Below are 24,181 nucleotides of genomic sequence, written 5' to 3' on the forward strand. Positions count from 1 at the left end.
AATTTTTTTAATTAAAATTTCTTGCAAAACAGCATTTTTTAAAAATGGTTTAGGTCAATCAAAATGTTTCATCTGATAAAATTCAAATGTTTTCTCCTGATTTGGACTTTAAAAATTTAAAATGAAAAACTTCAAAATGAAAAATTGAAATGTTTCATTCCACTCACGTTGACAAATTTTCAGTCTGAAAAAAATCCAAAGGCAGCGTTTCAATGGCATTAAAATGGAATATTTGACTGCAAAGCGGATGTAAGCAACATGCTCACGTTCTGTCTGTGCCAGGGGCAATGGAAAGCACATGCAAGTCAAATGATGGGGGCTGGACTAGGCTGCGTCTGTTCAGTCAGAGGAATCCATCCCTCTGTCTCGAACCTATTAATGACCAGTGGGATCTTCTTGTCCTTGGTATAGAAGAAGGGGAAATTTTCCTCCTTGAAAGAGGCAATGAAGGTGTATAGATGGGTCAAGGACTCAGCATTGTAAAAGACCACCTAACCCTCCGTGTAGTCCAGGTATATCTCGACCCTGTGAAGCCTCTCGTTGCAGTACACAAGGGCCAGGGAGGTGTTGAGAGCCCAGTATTTGCCCATGTGCATCTCCACAGTCCAGAAGCCATGCTTAGGTGTGAGTCTGAGATGTCCCTTCCTCTTCACTGACTTTCTGGCCACCCCCACAGCCCAGCAGCCAGCATCCCACACCTCCATTTCCCAGTAATACCTCCCAAACGAGAATCCTTCATTGGCCAGGACGCAAGGAGCTGTGTCGAATCTCTCGCGGTAGTTGGGCAGGTCCATCCGCTCGTCTCCAAGAGACACACTCCTCCTGTCACTGGACAGGACAAGCTCAGGGTTGGCTGTTTTAGAATTCAGTCACCTCTACTGGAGAGAGAGAAAGAGAATGTGTGATTGGATAGATAGATAGATTAGATTAGATAATAGATAAAGGGAGTGTGTGCAATTGGGCTGGGGAAAGAGAAGAAATCAGGTCATTGCAAGGAGAGAAACATTACTTAGAGAAAATATAAGATGTCCCTATCTACTCCCTCTAGATGTATATCACATACTGAGTTTTTCAGTTTTCTGAGTTGGGGAACCCACTGGCTCAGGGGATGTGGGGAATGGGACATGGGCCCTTTCCTTTCTAGGGGCTGCCAGCTCTGTACAGGTTGCAGGGAGAGGGGATGTGACATTATCTGATTAAAATATGACCATGTAGATCATTGTTGCTACCACTGATATATAATTGTAACAAATCTTATAAGGTATATCAAGTAAGGTGTCTATGGAAAGGTTATGATTTTCTGAATATGACTGTGCTATTTGTATGCATGCATCATTTTTGGATTTGAAGTGATGAGTATTGCCTCTATACCTGGATTTCAAATGTTTGCTCTGGGTAGCACCCACAAGGTATTTAGCCAGCACATTGTGAAGGAACTATTCAAGTTGAATGGCCCATTAAAGAACACTTAACTCACACTAAGAAAAGGAGTACTTGTGGCACCTTAGAGACTAACCAATTTATTAGAGCATAAGCTTTCGTGAGCTACAGCTCACTTCATCAGATGCATATCGTGGAAACTGCAGCAGACTTTATATATACACAGAGAATATGAACCAATACCTCCTCCCACCCCACTGTCCTGCTGGTAATAGCTTATCTAAAGTGATCATCAGATGGGCCATTTCCAGCACAAATCCAGGTTTTCTCACCCTCCACCCCCCCACACAAATTTGAATTTGTGTGGGGGGGTGGAGGGTGAGAAAACCTGGATTTGTGCTGGAAATGGCCCACCTGATGATCACTTTAGATAAGCTATTACCAGCAGGACAGTGGGGTGGGAGGAGGTATTGGTTCATATTCTCTGTGTATATATAAAGTCTGCTGCAGTTTCCACGATATGCATCTGATGAAGTGAGCTGTAGCTCACGAAAGCTTATGCTCTAATAAATTGGTTAGTCTCTAAGGTGCCACAAGTACTCCTTTTCTTTTTGCGAATACAGACTAACACGGCTGTTACTCTGAAACCTGTCATTAACTCACAATGGAAGACACCTATCTACATGTAATGGACTTTCTTGCTATGACTAAGCGAAATCATGTGACTCCAAACACCGTCTTGTCACCTGTAATTTTCCACAGTGAGAACAATGGGTTTCCCTTCATTTGAGAGAAGCTATAAAAGGCGCTGGAAACATCTCCATTTTGCCTCTTTCCTGCTCAAACCTCTGGACTATGGACTTATACTAATGAGAGCATTCTAACCAAAGGACTGAGGACCTTCTAATGATTTGGAAGCAACCAGACACTTAACAAGCCAACAGTTTATTCCATCACTGCTACAAGCCTGAACCAAGAACTTTGCATTTATTGTATATATTTGATTCCTTTAGCCAATTTTAACTCTCACCTTTCTCTCTTTCTTTTTTCTATAAATAAACCTTTAGATTTTAGATACTAAAGGATTGGTAACAGCCTGATGGTTGGGTAAGATCTGAGTTGTATATTGACCTGGGTGTGTGGCAGGTCCTTTGGGATCAGAAGAACATTTTTTTTTGATGAAATTGGTTTTAAATAACCACTCATCATTAAGTCTAGTGTTCGGGTATTGAATCCAGGACTGGAATGCCTAAGGAGAATGCTTTTCTGATTTTTTGTTAGCTAGTGTGGTGAGACAGATGTTTACTTTTGTTACTGGTTTGGTATATCTTATGGGAGAATAACCACCAGTTTTGGGGTATGGCTGCCCTATTGCTTAGCAATTTGTCCTGAATTTGGGCCAGTTGTTACCCACGGAGGCATGGTGACAGGGGACTATGGGGCTCAGGGGAGTGGGGACATAGGGAGTTTCCCCTCCAGGGGCTGCTAGCTCTGATCTGGCTCTAGAGTGGGAGCATTGGCTGACTTGGGGGTTGGTGGGATACAGGACCTTTCCCCCGAGGCATCAGTTCCAGTGTGGCTGAGCTGGCAGTAGCTTGAAGCCATTCCCACTGATAGCTTTAGCGGCACGGGTGAGACAAGCAGATGGATAATAACACAAGAATGGCGATACTGGGTCAGACCAATGGTCCATCTAGCCCAGTATTCTGTCTTCTGACAGTGGCCAATGACAGATGCTGCAGAGGGATATGAACAGAACAGGAAATCATCAAGTGATCCATCCCCTGTTGCCCATTCCTATCTTCTGGCACTCAGAAGCTAGGGACACTATCCCTGCCCATCCTGGCTAATAGTCATTGATTTACCTGTCCTCCATGAACTTATCTAGTTCTTTTTTGAACCCTATTATAGTCTTGGTCTTGACAACATTCTCTGGCCAGGAGTTCCACAGGTTATGTGAAGTACTTCCTTATATTTGTGGTAAACCTGCTGCCTATTAATTTCATTGGGTAACCCCTGGTTCTTGTGTTGTATAAAAGGGTAAATAACACTTCCTTATTCAATTTCTCCACACTAGTTTTTTTTTTTTTTTCCAGAACTCTCTCATATCCCCCCTTAATGTGACTCAGTCCTTTTTTCTGGATCTGACTCTTAGTTCTTTTTCCATTGGGGTCCCAGAGGCCAAACTATCCTGTAACCCTCCCACCCACCCTGAAGTTTGAACCAAGGTGGGACAGCATGAGGGAAGCTCACCCTGGCGCTGCCCATGCCCCACATGTTATGTGGGCTAAGGCCTAGTCCCCAGGGCTGTAAGTGAAGGGGCCTCTCCACACCATCCAGTTGACATTTGGAAAGTGATGTGATTGCTGGGGTACAGCATGCTATATGGATCCATTCCCCCGCATTTCCTTCCACAGAGCCCCTTGCTGGGGAAGCCTGTAGCCCTGTGATTCTCTTTAGGCCAGGTCCACAGTTGGTGCATTTCGCCACAGCTAGCAACGCCCGGACAATTTACACCAGACCTGCAGGACCTAGCCCCGCTTGCTGTCACGCATAGGCCTAGCCACAGCGGCAAGAAGAAAAGGAATGGAATTGGCTCCTGCTTCACCTCTGTAACCCATCATCTGTATCCTCTGGATGCTGTTCAGCAGGGGCAGCTAGCAGTTACATGGCTGTGGCGACTGCAAGCGGAGCTTTGAGGGCTTCTCACTGCCAAACCTGCAACCCACCAAGAGAGGCGTAGTTACAGATCACTGAGCCACAGGACACCGGGAGTGTGGCCCCATCTAGCTCCTTCTTAGGACTGTAGGGTAAAGCATGCCAAGCCACTGGGCTTCCCTGGTTTCCTTTGGAACAATCATCATGAATGCTGCTATCCAGCCTGAATGGGCCTTTGCCCAGCCTCAGGCCTGGGCTACCTTACAAAGTTAGAATGGTGTTAGCTGCCTTACATCAACCCATTTGTGCATGTGTCTACACTTAAATGTGTCCCTCACTGGCGTAAGCACCCCAATAAGCCAACCCAGTAACACCAGCTTCCCAAGTGATGTTGATCTATGGTCGATGTATGTAGGCTGATGCAACAGAAACGTAGACACTGTTACCTATGTTTGCCCTAACAGTCCTCCAGCAACCATCCCAGAATGCCTGCTACGCACCACTCTGGTTGCAATGGTGAACTCCACTGGCCAGGGGTCACACAGGCTGGAAGCCCCCCCATCACCTTTAAAGCCCCTGGAATTTTTGCAATGCCTTTTCTTGATTGTCCAGCTTGGTGAGCATACCTAGCAGCGCTCCATTGTTTTACGCAACTGCCCAGCTGACCACATGCTGGCTACATGTTCCAGGCGTGCTCTGGTTTGGAGCAGACTGGAGCTATTGGATCTCCTAGGCCTGTGAGAAGAGGCTGTGCAGTCACAGCTACAGACCAGACATAGAAATGTGGACATCTACGAGCAGATTGCAAGGGGGACGCAGGAGAAGGGTATGACAGGGACCTGCAGCAGGACCACGTGAATGCTAAGGAGCTGCAGCAGGCATATCAGGAGTTCCAAGGAGGCCAACAATTGATGCAGTTCCAAGACATAGACATGATGCTTTTACAAAGAGCTGCATGCCATACTTGTTGATTCCACCAGCACCCCTCTCACCACCATGGATACCTCCAAGGAGCCCAAGTCACAGACCTCTGATGTGAAGAGCAAGGAGGAGGAGGAGGTGAACAAGAAAAAAGAGTAGGAGGATGGAGGACAGGTGACAGGGAGGACCACCTATGCTGTGAGCCAGGACCGGTTTGAGATTCCATCGCAGTCCAGTCAGTCCCCAGGTCAAGCATGACCTAACCTTGGATATAGTGATGGCACTCCCAAATTAGCAGGACACAGCTATAGAATTTTCATTAATTGACTCATACTAGAAGAGGTAGTGGTACAACAAAGGGAGCTGGAGTTGCTGTCTGCTTTTCATTTTCATTCTGTAGAGTTAGGCAAGGAGGCCACACAGAGCAGTTTGTTTATGTAACCAAGGATGTCCCTTGAATCCTCCTGAGAGATCTCAATGAAACGTCCATGGAGGTTTCTAGGGATGGCCGCCTAATTTCTGCCTCCATTGTAGAACACTTTCCCAAGTCAGTTGGTGGTAACTTCGGCAGGCACCATTGCCACAAACTGGCTAGGAAAGTACGAACCTGGGTGACTTTGGGACACCAGCAGTAGCAGCTGCGTTCCCTGTGCCTTTGTTACCCTAAGGAGTGAGATATCAGGTTAAACTGCCACCACCACCTGCAGAAAATGGTGCCAGTATTCAATGCCACTGCTTTAATTTCATACTTTCATGCAACTGAGCAATTTCCTCCTCATTTCCATCACCCCAGCAGCTCATACTCATGACGTCTGGTGCTGTGAGTGCACTGTCCACGAGCACGCTGAATCAGAAGTCTTAATAAGCTTGTCTTGTGTAACACTTTAGGGGAACAAGGGAAGGGGGCAGTTCTGAACGTTCTTTTTCACTTTCCATTCCTACTACACTGGCGCTGGTACCTCTGCGTGTTTTATCTGCAGCTGCTGCCATTGTGGCCTTGAAGGGTTCCCCCACCACATGGGTGGAACAGTTGACCAGAAAAGGAGGAGGAAAATGGAGGATGTGGGGGGATACGTTCTGTGAGATTCTGCAAGCCGGTGCTGCACCAGACCTTGAAGAGAGGGCCTGCAGGATGAACACTGCAGACTGTATGGAGAAGGAAAAAGAGGACAGGAGAAGCACCAGGACAAAATAGGGCTTCTTTGTCAGCAAACACATATGCTGTAGACTCTTATGGACCTCCAGGCCTCGACTCCCATTGCAGTCTGCGGAGCACTGCAGCATAGCACCTCCCTACGAGCCCCCTCAGCATTCCTCATAGCCAGCATGCCTATCCCTACCACTCCACGCCGGGGAAAGCGTAAACAACCAGAGCTGACTTGTGAAAGCCAGCATTGATGTAGCTACAATGGACATGGCTATTCCTTCCTCTGGTTTATTTATTAAGGCTCCCTAATTTTTTAGGTTAAAATGTATTTACTGTTAAGTTTTTCAGATTGTGTGTTGGGAACAGTTTTCATTCTTTTGTTGTGAAAGTGATTCACCTTTCCTAGTTTACTACACATGGTGTATAATGCCTGGTGGCAGGGAAAGTGGTGGTTTGTGCACCGCACCAGCAGGAACGTGCACAGGAATAAAAATTTGGCCGCTTTTGGAGAGGCACTTTCAGTGCCTCCCCTCACCCCCTGTGGGCGGAGAAGCTAGATCTCCCTTCCCCCCATGGCTAGAAGAGCTGGCTCTCCCTGCCACAGCCCTAGGGCTGGGCTCTCCCTCCCCACCCTCCGCAGCCCCAGGGCCGGTGGAGCTCGCTTTCTCCCAGCAGCCAGAGGAGCTGGATCTCCCTCCATGGCCCCAGGGCTGGAGGAGCTCACTCTCCAGGCCCTGGCTCCGGAAGAGTTCTCTGCCCCCACTGATTGCAGGGGCCTGGGGCCCTGCTTATCCCACACTGTGCATGCCCCTGCAACCCAGTGGATCAGTGCAGTCGTCATAAATGTACAGCAAGCGCCCCCCTGTTAACAGCTGCACTGGCAGTAAGATGTGCCTAGATATGCAGCAAGCACCACAGAGTTCCTAACAGGCCCCCAAACTGCAGTGCCAGGTTAAGCACAGTCCACCACAGCACATTACCATGGCTCACTGTTAAAGTGCCCTTTCAAAGCCTCCCCAAGCCATATAGAGCCTCTCTGATAGCCCTTGTGTCTGGCTGTTCAAACTCAAACAGCCCCTCTATCTCCACCCCTGCAGCAACATTTCCCCCTTTGCTTTCCAGGTATTATGCAGGACACAACAGGCAGCTATAACCACTGGGATATTTTCACACCAAGATCCACTCTGTTGAGTAAACAATACCAGCGCTGTTCAATCTACCAAAGCACATTCACCTGTCATTCTGCACCTGTTGATCCAGTAGCTGAATCTTTCCTTGGTGCTGTCGAGGTGACCTACATACAGCTTCATGAACCAGGGGAGCAAGGGCTAGGCTGGGACCCCAGGATCACTACTGGTATTTGAACATCACCAACAGTAATCTGCTGATCAGGAAAGAAGATCCCTGCTTGTAGCTTTCTAAGCAGTCCTGTGCTCTTAAAGGTGTGAGTGTCAAGCACTTTCCACAACCAGCCAACACTGATGTAGGCGAAGCATCCCTGGTGATCCACCAGCACCTGCATGACCATAGAAAAGTAGCCCTTTCTGTTGGTGTACTCTGTGGAAAGGTGATCTGAGGGCAAAATGGGGTTCCTTGCTCCACTGCAGTTTGGGAACCCCTTAGCTGCAAATCCATCCACTAAGTCCTGCCTGTTGCCAAGAGTCACAGTCCTGCATAGCAGGAGATGATTAATGGCCCCACACATTTGAATGACAGTGGCTCCCACAGTGAATTTTCCCCACTCCAAAAGTAGCAAACCAGCTTCAGTTACTCTGAAACCTCCCAAACCAGCTTGCAAGTTTCCACAGTATGATTGCCACTCATTTCTCCATTGTCAGTGAAGCTCTCAGTTTGGTGTCTCTGTGTTGGAGGGCTATGCCAAGCTCAGCACACAGATCCAGAAATGTGGCCTTGCTAGGACACTCTGTACCTCAAAATAGCACCATAGAACCCCCATATTCTCCCCTGTGATATGATGATATGCTTTATACAATACATGCCTTGTGAGATATCCGTTAGAAAGTCTTGATTTGTTGAACATTAAATATCCTGTTGGGGTGTATGTACTATCATTGTATGTGAAGTTATGAAATATTGCTGTGTGTGTTATTGAACTATGAGGCAAATGGGAAATTCCCACAGCTAGCCTTTCAGTGGCAACAAAGGAGTAACTAACACTGACAAAATAGATTTACATCATGACCAGCCAGACATGTTGATGGCCCATCAAGAAGAATCCACGCTCCCAGAGATCCCTCAGAAAAGGCACATTCACAATGGGGACTACTTAACCCCCATGTCATGCAAGGAGAGACTGTATAAATGAAGGTTGATGACACCACCTGGCCTCTCTCCTCCCCCATCTCAACATCTGGAAGATCATCTGGAGGACAAAAGATTTTGAACTGGGGAGACTGGTCCCAGGCTGAGGAGGAAATTCAGCCTGTGTATTAAGAACCGTAACCTATCTCCAACATCCAGTGGTGTAAGAAAAGCTGTTTGATTCAACTCTTGCTTAGTCTGTTAAAGTGTAGAATTTAGATTATGATTCTGTATTTTTTTCCATCAGGTAACCAACTTGAAGAGTTGGCCTGCAGGGTGAACACTGTGCCTGTTCAGTGGTAGCAGATGACAGAATGAGGAGTAATGGTCTCAAGTTGCAGTGGGGGAGGTTTAGGTTGGATATTAGGAAAAACTTTCACTAGGAGGGTGGTGAAGCACTGGAATGCGTTACCTAGGGAGGTGGTGGAATCTCCTTCCTTAGAGGTTTTTAAGGTCAGGCTTGACAAAGCCCTGGCAGGGATGATTTAGTTGGGGATTGGTCCTGCTTTGAGCAGGGGGTTGGACTAGATGACCTCCTGAGGTCCCTTCCAACCCTGATATTCTATGATTCTAAGGATGGCATGGTATGGTATTGCCACTTTATTTCTGTGCTGCTGCTGGCAGCGGCAGTGCCTTCAGAGCAGGGCAGCTGGAGAGCAGTGGCTGCTAGCAGGGAGCCCAGCTCTGAAGGCAGAGCCATTGCCAGCAGCAGTGTAGAAGTAAGGAAGGCATGGTATGGTATTGCCACCCTTACTTCTGTGCTGCTGCCTGCAAAGTTGGGCCCTCAGTCAACAGCCGCCACTCTCCAGCCACCCAGCTCTGAAGGCAGCAGCGCAGGAGTAAGGGTGGCATAGTATAGTATTGCTACCCTTACTTCTGTGCTGCTACTGAAGGCAGCGCCCCACCAGAACTGGGCACCCAGCCAACAGCTGCTGCTCTCTAGCCCCCCAGCTCTGAAGGCAGCACAGGAGTAAGGGTGGCAATACTGCAACCCCCATAAAATAACCTTGTGACCCCCCTGCAACTCCCTTTTGGGTCAGGACTCCCAATTAGAGAAACACTAGTCTCCCCCATGAAGTCTGTGTAGTACAGAGTAAAAGCACACAAGACCAGATTTCACAGGGGGAGACCAGATTTCACGGTCCATGATGCATTTTTCATGGCCGTGAATTTGGTAAGGCCCTACTCATAGCTTAGAGAAGCAGCTATAAGATGAGATCCTATTACCTCAAGGCCTTCCTCTGAGGGCTTTCACTGGGCTCAGACACCCACAAGGAGTAGCTCTTCCAAGTTATCCCAACACCTTAGCCGATACATGAAAACGAGACTGGTCAATGAGCAGAGTCTAGTCCTCACTCCCAGGGGCAGGTCTCCAGACTCTGCAGCTAATGGTGCTGCTCAGAAAATTACAAGTAGCAATGTACTGACAGTGATCCACCCCACTCAAATTTATGATAGCAAATTGCTCTGTCTGCCCAATTACACCATCATGGAATGCTGAGACAGCACCACCTATCTCATCCTAGCATCCACACAGCTCAAGAGACCTCAAAGGACAGGAAGAGCGCCTGCATCAAGGCTTTCAGCCAGTCAAGACTATGTCCATATGCTCACATCACATCATCTCTGGATAGATAGATACCATAGAAGCTTTATAAAAAAAAACAAAAATAAATAGTTAGATCTCTGGTTTATGAAGGTTATTAGGGATTGCATGTATTAAAGGGTTGTGCTGTCTGAGAAAGGGAGAGTCCTTACCTGCTCAAGGTGATATTTTCATCCTGCACCAGATGAGAGAGAGGAAGAAAGAGTCAGGTTACATTGTAGGTTTTCCTTTTCTCATGTTAAGTAAAATCCTTCCCTTCCCTCTGGCCCTGCCTTTCTAATGGTTTCCAATGCATGGGGTCAGCCTGGCCATGGAGAGTGCCCCCTGCCCTGCTCCCAGCACCACAGGCCCTCTAGTGCTACTCTGGAGCATTGGGGCCAGCACTGCCTGCCAGAGGAGAGTGGAGTGACCCCTGCTGATCTCTGTCCCTGCAGCACAGGCCTCCTAGTGCCGCACTGGGCCTTTGGGGCCAGCTCTGACTGCGAGAGGCCCCTGCTGAGACCTCCCTGTCCCCACGTTGCATTAGAATCCACGGGAAATTCTGAACAGACATTGGCAGCCCTAGAGGGAGTTGGGGGTCTCCCCAGGAGGGTTTGTCCCTTGGATCTGGGCTGTCTCTGTTGCCATCTCACCTGCTGTCCTGGGTCTGGCTCCTCTTTCCTCTCCTCCCATGTGCCATTTGTCTCCTCCATCTCCTGCAGCTTCTGGAGGATCATCTGCTGCCCATCCTACAGGAAGGAGAGCAGGTGCTGCAAGGCAGATAGGGTTGTCAGAGGTGCCTGCTTGGGGGTCTCAGTGCTGCATTGGGGACACAGCTTTAGAGAGGTCCTAGGACACAGCTGAATAACCAGGGTGTTACCAGAGCTGCCCAACCTGCTTAAAACTTGGAGTTCAGATGCCCAAGGGCTACAGGGGAAGAACCTGGAAACGGGCTAGGGAGGGATGGTGGATAAGCAACCAATGTGAGTTCCCAGGGCGATGCTGTGGAGCAAAGGGCTAACGTGATCCTAGGATCTATCAACAGGGACATAGTGAGAAGAAATAGGGAGGTGATTTTACCTCTGCATCCATACTGCAAAATGACAGGGCTCAACAGGAACTGGATCTGACCCATCCCCTAGCAGGGTGCTAGGGCTCAGGGTCAGCCAGCACTCAGATCCAAGTCAGTGATTTGTATGTGGGCAGAATGGAGGCTTGCACTCAGCCCTTCATTAGAGGCCTGGCTTAGTTTGCAATGTAGACACAACCTCATGGCTCCACAATGCCATGTGCCTAACCCAGACAGAGATTGACCTGTGAGCCCAGGTGTGGGCTATTCAGCCCTGGGGTATGCAGGGATGCTGCCACAGAAGTCATGGAGCTGGATGTGGCTAATGGGGTGATAGGGTCACCTACCTCTCACATCTCCCCATGGCATGGGAGGCTCAGCATGATCTCCAGGTCCCTCTTCAGAGTCTCCAAATGTTGCCTGAAACTTTCCTGGAGGGGGAGGAAAGTCTGGTTGGTTAGTGAACAGATCGATCCCACTGAGCATCGGAGGCAGAGAGGGTCCCTGGGATCTCCAGCTGGAGCGGTCATGCAAAGGACATCATGGACGGTGTGATGGGGTGTGCATACCATGCACTGGACAAGAGAGGGTTAACCCCACTCTATGGGCAGTGGAAGTCCTGCCCCTCGGACCTTGCTGGGCATGCTTCAACTGCTGCCTCAGTATAAAAGGGAGCAGTCCAGCTCATTCTAGGCTGACTGCTGGAGGGGAAGGACTGTTAGTGGAGGCTCCAGCTGAAGAGCCATCACAGCCCTTGCTTGTAGGTGCTGGAGATTGAGAGTCAGACTGGAGACCCAATGCCAGGACTCAGGAGGTCTGGTTCCCAGATATTCTCCTTCCTTAGTCAATTCAGACTCAGGGCAGGGACTGTTTCCTCACTGTGTATCTGTGCAGCGCCTGGTGCAATGGAGCCCTGATCTCAGCTGGGCAGGGATTCTCTCACTGTGTGTTTAGCCAGCGCCTAGCACAGGGAGGTAAGTGCTACTGTAACAGGCATAACAAATTTCATGCCATGCTCTCATTTATTCCCACCCCCCAAACACCTCCCCCACCTCCTTGGTCTTTGCACCTCTCATGGTCCTAATCCCCCTCAGCTGGCACAGATTTGTTGTTTTACTCTTATTACAGTCCAATCCCTGCCACACCCTGGGTTTCACAGAACTAACGTTGCTGCAGACCGGATATATGCACCTCCACCCCAGGATCACCTCTGTCCTGTAATGGGGAGGCCTCAAAGGGAAAGCTGAATGTGCAGTGCAATTTGGGACAGCCCCTTAGGGAATGTCTACACTGCAATTAGACACCCACAGCTGGCCTGTGCCACTGACTTGGGCTTGGACTAAGGGGCTACAGCCCCAGTTCTGCAATGCCCCCCCCCCCCCGCAGGGTTCTAGACCCTGGACTCTAGGCCTAGCCCAAATGTCTACACTACAATTAAACAGCCCCTTAGCCCAAGCCAGCTTGTGTAACACTGACAGACCCCAGTTGTCAGGATCAAACCTGGGACCTCTGAAGCTTAGTGCATGAGCCTCTACTGCATGAGCTAAAAGCCATATGGCACTTAGCTAAAGCTGTAGAGCAGACTTCTTAATCTCTCTGTGGTATTGGTGCCACTAGATGGGATCTATCCCCACACCTCATGGGTGTGGTGGTTACACATGCACAGGCCAGCCATGTGTTTTTAATTGCAGTGGTGACAACCTCAGAGCTAGTCTACACTAGAAAATTAGATTGACCAAGCCTTAGGGGTGTGAAAAATCCACACCCCTGAGCAACATAGGGCATGTCTACACTACAGCCATAAGTTGACCTATGTTAGGTTGATCTACAGCCACCACAAATTACTGTTTTTTCATGTCTACACTTCCCTTCTGTCAGTGGTGCATGTCCTTACCAGGAACACTTCCACTGACCAAAGAGGGGCAACGTGAGGGGCTGAGAGCCAGGGCTTGCAGCTCCCCACCACAAGCCCAGCTGCCCCCTTGGGCTCTTGGCTCCCTGCTCCTGGCTGTCAACATGTGAGATCACAGCCAGGTGAGCTCAAAGGGGGGAATCCAATCTCAATTCCCCACTGTGTGCTGGGAAGGGAACCAGGACAACAGTGCAGGGGGCTGGTGTTTACACAAAGTCACAGGAGCAGCTAAGGGGAGGTTGGTCCCTGGCACTGAGGGGCAATTTGAGGCCCAAGAGGAAGGAGTGGGGACCAGTGTGTGGTTTTGCTAGTTTCTGTTCCCAGTCTGACATGAATTGTGACCTGAATAGAAATGGGACTGAAACTCCTCCTACAAAATTACCTAGGAAACAGGATCAGAGCAGTGCCCCCATCTAGCCTGGTATTTGCCCCTATACACACCCATCCCCCTCCTCACTGCTCCAGATCAGTCCCATTGGCCCATCCTGCCGGGTGTCCTGTCTGAGTGGCACCAGTGCAGAGCATTTCAGAGGAAGGAGCAAGAAACGCCACACTGATTTATCCATCTTTCATACATGCCCGCCGCCTGTTTGTCCAATCTCCACACATCTCCATCCAGCTGTATCTAGCTCTCCAAGCTTCACACAGCCTGATCTCACCTGCCTGATCTCTGCACAAGCCCCTTTGTCTGTGGTCACCCACCTCCCTGCCTGTGGTCTTGGACTGCTCCCCTCCCCCCACTCAGTGCTGAACAGCTGTGAAACTCTGCACAGCTTCTCCTTTCCCAGCCCCAGCTTGGAAGCAGCTGCAGTTGTGGGAAATGCTTTAGTCTTGGGCTGATTTCACAAGATGGAATCAGAGTAGCAGCCTGTCAAGGTTCCTTCCCTACTCTGAACTCTAGGGTACAGATGTGGGGACCTGCACAAAAACCTCCTAAGCTTACTTTCACCAACTTAGGTTAAAACTTCCAAGGTACAAATTAATTTTATCCTTTGACCCTGGATCCACTGCCACCACCAAACTCTAACTGGGTTTACTGGGAAATGTAGTTTGGACATGTCTTCCCCCCCAAAAAATCCTCCCAATCCTTGCACCTACTTCCTGGGGAAGGTTTGGTAAAAATCCTCATCAATTTGCATAAGTGACCACAGACCCAAACCCTTGGATCTTAGAACAATGAAAAAGCATTCAGTTTTCTTACAAGAAGACTTTTAATAGAAGTAAAGGAATTGCCTCTAAAATCAGGATGGTAGATACCTTACAGGGTAATTAGATTCAAAACATAGAAAATCCCTCTAGGCAAAACCTTAAGTTACAGAAAAGAGACAGGGATAGTCATTCTATTCAGCACAGTTCTTTTCTCAGCCATTTAAAGACATCATAATCTAACACATACCTAGCTACATTACTTACTAAAAGTTTTAAGACCGTTCCTGTTGTATCCCCGGCAAAAGCAGCATACAGACAGACTTTGTTTCTCTCCCTCCTCCCAGCTTTTGAAAGTATCTTGTCTCCTCATTGGTCATTTTGGTCAGGTGCCAGCGAGGTTACCTTTAGCTTCTTAACCCTTTACAGGTGAGAGGATTTTTCCTCTGGCCGGGAGGGATTTTTTAAAGGGGTTTACCCTTCCCTTTATATTTGACACGCCCCCCCCCTCCCCAAATCTCAGCTAGGGTGAAACGCTGGCTGGGATTTCTTCCTGGAGCTCTAGGAAAACAGTTAATAAGACACATGCACCTCTACATATACTACCAAGTACATAAAGACTAACTATTTTCCACGTCTCAAGGACGATTTTAACCAGAGGATTCTGGGAAACTTCCACAGGAGAATGCATCAGCCACTTTGTTAGAAGCTCCTGAGACGTTGGATGTCGAAATCAAAATCTTGGAGAGCTAAACTCCACTGAATAAGTTCTGTTATTTCCCCATGGTGGTATGAAGCCACTGGAGCGCAGCATGGTCGGTTTTCAGGTGGAAACTCTGTCCCCAAACATATGGGCGTAGCTTTTCCAGGGCTTAGACAATGGCATAACATTCTTTTTCCACTGACTGATTAGTTGCTTTCCCTCTCAAACAGCTTCTTGCTGAAACACACTACAGGGTGGAATTCTTGATCAGATCCTTTCTGCATTAAAACTGCTCCCACACCACACTCTGACACATCTGTGGTTACTAGGAATGGTTTGTCAAAGTCTGGGGCCCTTAGTACAGGGTCAGACATGAGTGTCGCTTTAAGCTGGTTAAAGGGCTTCTGACACTTTTCGGTCCACTGAACAGCATTTGGCTGTTTCTTTTTGGTTAGGTCTGTCAGTGGGGTGGCGATTTGGCTGTATTGCGGTACAAATAGTCTGTAATAACCGGCCAAGCCTAAGACTGATTGAACCTGTTGCTTTGACTTTGGGACAGGCCACTTCTGGATAGCATCCACTTTGGCCTGTAGAGGGCTGATAGTTCCTTGACCCACCTGGCATCCAAGGTAAGTCACTCTGTTTAGGCCTATTTGACACTTCTTAGCCTTAACAGTTAGTCCTGCCTCCCTTATGCGCTAAAGGACTTTTTGTAGATGTTCCAGGTGTTCTGCCCAGGAATCCGAAAATAGGGCCACATCGTCAAGGTAGGAGACTGCATATTCTCCTAATCCCGCTAGGAGACCATCTCCAAGTCTTTGGAAGGTGGCGGGTGCATTTCGCAGCCCGAAAGGGAGGACATTAAATTCATACACCCTGAGATGTGTGGTGAAGGCTGACCTTTCCTTGGCAGATTCATCTAGCGGTACCTGCCAGTACCCCTTGGTTAAGTCCAAGGTAGAGATAAACTGGGCCCATCCCAGTTTCTCTAATAGTTCATCTGTGTGTGGCATTGGATAGTTGTCTGGGTGAGTTACAGCATTTAGCTTACGGTAGTCCATGCAAAAAACGTACCTCCCCATCTGATTTGGGAACTAGAACCACTGGAGATGCCCATGCACTTCCAGAGGGGCGGATTACACCCATCTGTAACATATCCTGGATCTCCCAGTCTATACCAGTTTTACCTTGAGGAGACACCTGGTAACGTTGGACTTTAATTGGGTGAACATTACCTGTGCCCATGGAGTGGTATGCCCGTTCAGTCAGTCCTGGGGTGGCTGAGAACGTCGGCGCATAGCTAGTGTGCAGCTCCTTGATCTGCTGTCGCTGCATACGCCCAAGAGTCATGGAGAGGTTCACCTCTTCCACACCACCAGCACTTTTCCCTTTGTAGCAGGCACCTTCAGGCCACTCAGCGTCGTCTCCTCCCTGGGCTGTAAACTGACAAACCTTTAATTCTCTGGAGTAAAAGGGCTTTAGAGAATTAATATGATACACCTTAGGCTTTCGGTTGGAGGTGGGGAATGCTGTGAGATAATTAACAGCTCCCAGGTGCTCCTGGACCGTGAATGGCCCTTCCCACGATGCTTCCATTTTATGGGCCTGGAGCACCTTTAAGACCATAACCTGGTCCCCTACTTTGAAGAAACGCTCTCTGGCATGTTTATCATACCAGGCTTTCTGCTCTTTTTGAGCATCCTAAAGAAAACTTACAGGAAGAGCTAAAGAGGTTCGGAGGGTGTTATGTAGGTTGGTTACAAAGTCCAGAATGTTAGTTCCTGGAGAAGGTGTAAATCCCTCCCATTGCTGCTTCACCAACTGTAATGGCCCCTAAACTTCACAGCCATATACAAGTTCAAATGGTGAAAACCCTAAACTGGGATGTGGTACAGCTGTGTAGGCAAAGAACTGCTACAACACTAGGTCCCAATCATTGGAGTGCTCATTTACGAATTTACGTATCATGGCCCCCAAAGTTCCATTAAACTTCTCCACCATGCCATTTGTTTGATGGTGGTAAGGAGTGGCAACCAAGTGATTTACCCCCATGAGCTTCCCAAAGGTTTTCCATAGTTCCTGCCAGAAAATTAGTCCCCGCATCTGTGAGGATGTCAGAGGGCCAACCTACCCTGGCAAAAATGTCTGCTAGTGCCTGGCACACTCTTTTAGCCTTGGTGTTGCTTAGAGCTACTGCTTCCGGCCATCGGGTGGCAAAATCCATGAAAGTCAGTATGTACTGCTTTCCTCTGGGTGTCTTTTTTGGAAAAGGACCCAGAATATCCACAGCTACTCGCTGAAATAGAACTTCAACGATAGGGAGTGGCTAGAGAGGGGCTTTGACCTGGTCTTGTGAAGTAGGCCAAAGAGTGGGGGAAACCCCAAGACTGGAATAGGTAGAAACATCCTTTCCTATTCCCTCCCAGTGGAATGACCCCCCCCCCCCCCCCCCCGCAAAAGGTCCTGTTCACCCCAGCATGACCACTAGGGTGATCGTGGGCTAAGCTCAAGAGCTTGACCCGGTATTTAGTTGGAACTACCAACTTTCTCTGAGGATGCCAGTCTTCCTGGTGTCCACCAGAAAGAGGACTTTTCTACAAGGAAACCTGGATCAGTTAGAAGAGCTGAGAGGTGGTGGGTTGCTCTGTGCTGCCGCCCAAACTCTCTGGAGACTTTCATCTGCTTCCTGTTCGGTCTGGAACTGTTCCCTTGATGCTGGAGACATCAGTTCCTCATTGGACTGTGGACCTATGCTTGGTCCCTCTGGAAGCGATGTAGGGGATGGGGCTGTTCTGTTGACTGTGAAACGCTTTTCGCTGGGACGCTCTGTTGGGGTTCAAGCTCTGGCTGAGCCTCTTGTGTAGGGTTATGGGCTGCTGCCGGTTCAGGTTCAGTGGGGCCCTCTGGTGTTGAGGTTGCAAGTACTGGATTCAGTGCTGGCAATGGGTCTGGTGTTGGTTGTTCCACTGGGTCTCTGGGACTGGATCCACTACTGCTGTTGCAGACATTGGCCTGGGGTCTGGGTCCATCACCTCTGACCGGGTCCTGATAGAAGTTTCTGGAACAGAGCTAGGCCTCACTGCTTGTTTAGCCTGGCTGTGGGTGACCATTCCCACTCTTAGCCTGCTTCACATGATTGGCCAAGTCTTCCCCCAACAGCATGGGGATGGGATAATCATCAGATTGAAAAGTCCACAGTACCAGGGCTGGTCAGGAATGGACAGGCAACTTGGCTGTAGGCAAATTGAAAGAGTTGGACTTGAAGGGTTGAATAGTCACTTGGATCTCTGGGTTGATTAAATTGGGGTCCACTAAGGAAGCATGGATAGCTGACACTTGTGCCCTGGTGTCCCTCCACGTGGTGACCTTCTTCCCGCCCACACTCAGTTTCCCTCTGCTCCAAGGGTATCTGGGCCTGAGGACCTCTGGTGTGATTCCGGTGCAATGAACTAATCTGTTGGGGTTCTTGGGGCAGTTGGCCTTTACATGCCCCAGTTCGTTACATTTAAAACATCGTCCAGCTGACGGGTCTCTGGGACGAGGTGGGTTGCTGGAGAATGGGGTGGTGGGACGATAAGGTGTCTGGAGAGTTCTTTGGGAGGTAGGTGGGGCCTTGGGCGGCCCCTGGTAATAGGGTGTGGTCTGGGGTTGTCCCTTCTGGTCTCTGCTCCAACTGCAACCAGTTTTCTTCTTCTCTGCCACCTCCACCCATCTGGCTCCAATCTCTCCTGCCTCAATTACAGTTTTGGGCTTCCCATCTAGGATGTATCTTTCTATTTCCTCAGGAACACCCTCTAAGAATTGTTCCATTTGCATTAGGAAGGGCAAATTTACTGGAGATTCAACACTTGCTCCTGATATCCAGGCATCCCAATGTTTCACAATGTGGTAGGCATGTCAGGTAAATGACACGTCTGGTTTCCACCTTAGGACTCTGAACCTCTGACGAGAATGCTAGTGTGTTATCCCCATTCTGACTCTCGCCTTGGATTTAAACAGGCCATACTTGTTCATTTGTTCTTTAGGTATTTCAGCCGCCACCTCAGCTAAGGGTCCACTGAGCTGTGGCCTCAGCTCTACCCTGTATTGGTCGGTAGAGATGCTGTACCCAAGACAGGCCCTTTCGAAGTTTTCTAAGAAGGCCTCTGTATCATCACCTGCCTTGTAGGTGGGGAACTTTCTGGGATGGGAAGTGGTACCTGGAGAAGGATTGCTAGGGTTTGTTGGTATATTCTGCTGAGCCTTTATCGTCTCCATCTCCAGTTCATGCTTCCTCTTTTTTTCCTTCTCTTCTATTTCTCTCCTGTGAGCAGTTTTGAGCATTTTTGGCTTCTTTCATTGTCTCCAGTTTGGCTAACTCCAATTTGTTTAGTGCCTTGGTGTCTGACATCTTTACCTCTGTTTTTAACTAACTTCACACCCGAGCGTTAGAAATAAAAAACAAAACAAAAAAAAACTTTGCTTGTAAAATTTTGCTGTGCTGGAATAGGATACCTATTCTCTGATAGTGATTGTCAGCCTACAGAAAAAGACAATTCCCTTTGTCTCTGCTCTGGCCCCAATCAAAGCAAAAGCCTGCTTACCAGCAGCCCAAAGGAAAAAGATTTTTCACACGTGTGCTCCTTTAAAAGAAAAATTGAAATCCTAAAAAAAACCTTGCCACTTTTGTCTCCAGGCAGATGGGTAGAACACCCCCCCTATTTACCTTTAGGGGGAAAAAACTTCTGGTTTGCGAAGACTGAATTTCCCTGCAGGAGGTTAAGTAACTGCCTCCAGGCAAAGAAAATCTGCAATTCACAAAGATAATCCCTTGTGTCTCTGCTCTGGCCCCAAAGCAGAGAAAAAAACAGCTGCTTTCAGTTGGACCTCCTTTCCAGCAGCCCCAAAGGAAAAAAAATATCCTTTTTAAAATCTGTATTTCTGGTTCAAAAAAAATCTCAAAATGATTTCATGTTAATCCCACCACTTTGCCACCATGTCAAGGTTCCTTCCCCACTCTGAACTCTAGGGTGAAGATGTGGGGACCTGCATAAAAACCTCCTAAGCTTACTTTCACCAGCTTAGGTTAAAACTTCCCCAAGGTACAAATTAATTTTATCCTTTGACCCTGGATCCACTGCCACCACCAAACTCTAACTGGGTTTACTGGGAAATGTAGTTTGGACATGTCTTCCCCCCCCCCAAAATCCCCTCACTCCTTGCACCCCACTTCCTGGGGAAGGTTTGGTAAAAATCCTCACCAATTTGCATAGGTGACCACAGACCCAAACCCTTGGATCTTAGAACAATGAAAAAGCATTCAGTTTTCTTACAAGAAGACTTAATAGAAGTAAAGGAATCACCTCTGTAAAATCAGGATGGTAGATACCTTACAGGGTAATTAGATTCAAAACATAGAAAATCCCTCTAGGCAAAACCTTAAGTTACAAAAAAGGTACACAGACAGGAATAGTCATTCTATTCAGCACAGTTCTTTTCTCAGCCATTTAAAGAAATCATAATCTAACACATACCTAGCTACATTACTAAAAGTTCTAAGACCATTCCTGTTCTATCCCCGGCAAAAGCAGCAGACAGACAGACACAGACCCTTTGTTTCTCTCCTTCCTCCCAGCTTTTGAAAGTATCTTGTCTCCCCATTGGTCATTTTGGTCAGGTGCCAGCGAGGTTACCTTTAGCTTCTTAACCCTTTGCAGGTGAGAGGATTTTTCCTCTGGTCAGGAGGGTTTTAAAGGGGTTTACCCTTCCCTTTATATTTATGACACAGCCGTGTTAGTCTGTATCCGCAAAAAGAAAAGGAGTACTTGTGGCACCTTAGAGACTAACAAATTTATTAGAGCATAAGTTTTCGTGAGCTTTAGCTCACTTAATCAGATGCATACAGTGGAAAATATAGTGGGGAGATTTTATATACACAGAATATGAAACAATGGGTGTTACCATACAGACTAACAAGAGCGATCAGGAAAGGTGAGCTATTACCAGCAGGAGAGTGCGGGGGGGAGGGGAGAGGGGAACCACATGGCCCCACAGTATGCCAACATTTTTATGGCTGACTTAGAACAATGCTTCCTCAGCTCTCGTCCCCTAATGCTCCTACTCTACTCGCGCTACATTGATGGAGTCTTCATCTGGACCCATGGAAAAGAAGCCCTTGGGGAATTCCACCATGATTTCAACAATTTCCATCCCACCATCAACTTCAGCCTGGACCAGTCCACACAAGAGATCCACTTCCTGGACACTATGGTGCTAATAAGTGATGGTCACAAACACCACCCTCTCTGGAAACCTACTGACCGCTATTCCTACCTACATGCCTCCAGCTTTCATCCAGACCACACCACACGATCCATTGTCTACAGCCAAGGTCTATGATATAACTGCATTTACTCCAACCCCTCAGACAGAGACAAACACCTGCAAGATCTCTATCAAGCATTCTTAGAACTACAGTACCCACCTGCTGAAGTGAAGAAACAGATTGACAGAGCCAGAAGAGTACCCAGAAGTCACCTACTACAAGACAGGCCTAACAAAGTAATAGAACACCACTAGCCATCACCTTCAGCCCCCAACTAAAACCTCTCCAGCGTATCATCAAGGTTCTACTACCTATCCTGAAGGACGACCCATCACTCTCAGATCTTGGGAGACAGGCTAGTCCTTGCTTCCAGACAGACCCCCAACCTGAAGCACATACTCACTAGCAACCACACACCACAGAACCACTAACCCAGGAACCTATCCTTGCAACAAAGCCCATTGCTAACTGTGTCTACATATCATGGTGTCCCCTGAATAGATAGGGCCTAATTACATCAGCCACACTATCAGAGGCTTGTTCACCTGCACCATCTGCCAATGTGCTATGTGCCAGCAATGCCCCTCTGCCATGTATATTGGCCAAACTAGACAGTCTCTATGTAAAATAAATGGACACAAATCAGACGTCAAGAATTATAACATTCAAAAAGATAAGCTATTACCAGCAGGACAGTGGGGTGGGAGGAGGTATTGTTTCATATTCTCTGTGTATATATAAAGTCTGCTGCAGTTTCCACGGTATGCATCCGATGAAGTGAGCTGTAGCTCACGAAAGCTTATGCTCAAATAAATTGGTTAGTCGCTAAGGTGCCACAAGTACTCCTTTTCTTTTTGCGAATACAGACTAACGCGGCTGTTACTCTGAAACCAGTCTATAAAGTATCTACGTGGGGAACAAATAATAGAATCTGTTCAGCAGCAGTCAAAAAAGTGACCAGAATGTTGGGAATCACTAAAAGGAATAGATAAGACAGTAAATATATTGCCTCTATATAAATCCAGAATAATGCATGCAGATGTGGTCACCCCATCCCAAAAAAAGACAGTAGTTGAATCTCTCCTTCGTGCTGTAGAGGTGTACAGCTTCATGAGCAAGGGATAGGCTAGGACCCCAGGATCACTACGGGCATTTCAACACTACCAGTGGTGGTCTGCCAGTTGGGAAAGAAAGTCCCTGTTTGCCATATGTGAGCACCCATAGGAAAAAGAGTGGGTGCTCAGCTAGTGAACTGAGGGGTAATCCCACTGTGATAATCAGCAGCAAATCAGCTCTTGCACATTTGGGAGGGCCCCCCCATTAACCTTTGATGGGCAGCTGGATTAGCTGTTTGCAGACAATCAGCTGTAGCGTGCTGAAGACAAAAATAGGCAGTAGGGGGAGGGGGCTGGTGTGAAGGGAAAAGAATTTTTTTTAAAAAAAAAAAAATCCCCTTTTCTCTTTTGCTGCTCTGAAAGGGCCGCAATCCTGCAATGATTCATTTGTCTTAACTTTGATTTCACTGTAGTAAATGAAAGCGTGCAAGTGGTTGTGAGATCAGAGCTGAAGGGCCTGTCTATACCACCCACACTTCAGTGGCACAGCTACAGCATTCAAGCGGTGTTACTGTAACACCGTGCTGCAGCAACAGAAGGGTTTTTATCACTAATTAATCCACCCCCTTGAGCGATGGTAGCTAGGTCGATGGATGAAATCTTCGATAAGACAAACTGCCTGTACAGTTGGGTAGGTCATCCTAACTACATCACACAGGGGGTGAGATTTTCCAGGAGTCTGAGTGATTTAGCTAGGTTAAGCCTACATCTAAAACTTAAGTCAAGTGTGTTTGTAGAGTCCATGGCACCATGAGGCCCTGGCTTCTAGGTACTGCAGCAATTAGGGCTGTCAAATGATGAATTAATTGCATTTAATTGTGATTAAAAATCATGATTAATTCATTTTAATCACTGTTAAATAGAAATCCCAAAATATTTAAATGGTAGTTTTCTAAATTTTCAACTATTGATTTCAGTTAAACAGAATATGAAGTACAGTGCTCCTTAAATTTTTACAAATATTTGCACTGTAAAGTTACACGCTTGGACCACTGTTCCAGAGAACATGCTTCCATGCTGATCGGTTCTGCTCTAACTATCCAAAGCAGAGCAGACTGATGCATGTTCATTTTCATCATCTGAGTCAGATGCCACAGGCAGATAGTTGATTTTCTTTTTTGGTGGTTTGGGTTCTGTAGTTGCTGCTCAGAGTGTTGCTCTTAGACTTCTGAAAGCATGCTCCACACCTCATCCCCCTCAGATTTTGGCAGGCACTTCAGATTCTTAAACCTTGGGTCGAGTGCTGTAGCTATTGTTGAAATCTCACATTGGTACCTTCTTTGCATTTTGTCAAATCTGCAGTGAAAGTGTCAGGGCCAGATTAACTTTTTTGGCGCTGGGCCCACAACATTTGTGGGCCCCTTGGGGAATGATTGTAAAAGGGGCTGGGGCAAAAGCCCAGTGGGGTAGGAGCTAGGGTTGGTCCCTGGAGCAAGGGAGGGGCCAGGGGTAAACTGCAAACCCAGCAGGGCTGGGGAGAGGTAAACAGGATTTTTCCATGCCCCACCCCCTGCCCACATAGAGCAGGTACTTACCTGGTTCTAGCCCATTCTCTTAGTCTCTCTGCACTGAGCTGCCCCTCCTCCCACAGCAGCAGGGCCCATTCTCTTCCAGCCTTCTGGGGTGGGTGTTGGGAGTGGGAGGAGCAGAGGCTAATGTCGTTACTCCTATAACTGGACTTTTAGTTTTAGTATGACACTCATGTCATTTTCTACTGGAGTTTCCAGTCTAAAACGGGATACCTGGCAACAGGGCTGCCAGAAAAGCCTGAGGGGCAAGCAATCATTTTTAAAAGTGAGAGGGCTAAGCCTTAAGCAGGAGCTGGCAGCATTGTTGCCGGCACCCAGTGCCAAGAGGCTAAACAGCTGAAGTTGGTTCGTTACCCAGTGTGCTACACCCAATAATCACAACGGGGTGGA

At 47.8% G+C, this 24,181-nt stretch overlaps 1 long non-coding RNA gene across 1 annotated transcript; it reads right to left on the reverse strand.

Annotated features, from left to right (window-relative positions):
• Positions 1-210: 210 nt before the first annotated feature.
• On the reverse strand, positions 211-23,862 carry LOC311531286. Its single transcript, XR_014714180.1, has 5 exons — positions 23,798-23,862; positions 11,430-11,513; positions 10,667-10,783; positions 10,187-10,209; positions 211-878 (listed from the first exon to the last, which is right to left on the reverse strand). It is a non-coding gene; the product is annotated as an uncharacterized lncRNA (long non-coding RNA).
• Between the last annotated feature and the right edge of the window lie 319 nt (positions 23,863-24,181).

The sequence above is a fragment of the Lepidochelys olivacea genome (genome assembly GCF_965140295.1).
Source record: "Lepidochelys olivacea isolate rLepOli2 genome assembly, chromosome: 14".
Lineage (NCBI taxonomy): Eukaryota > Metazoa > Chordata > Testudines > Cheloniidae > Lepidochelys > Lepidochelys olivacea.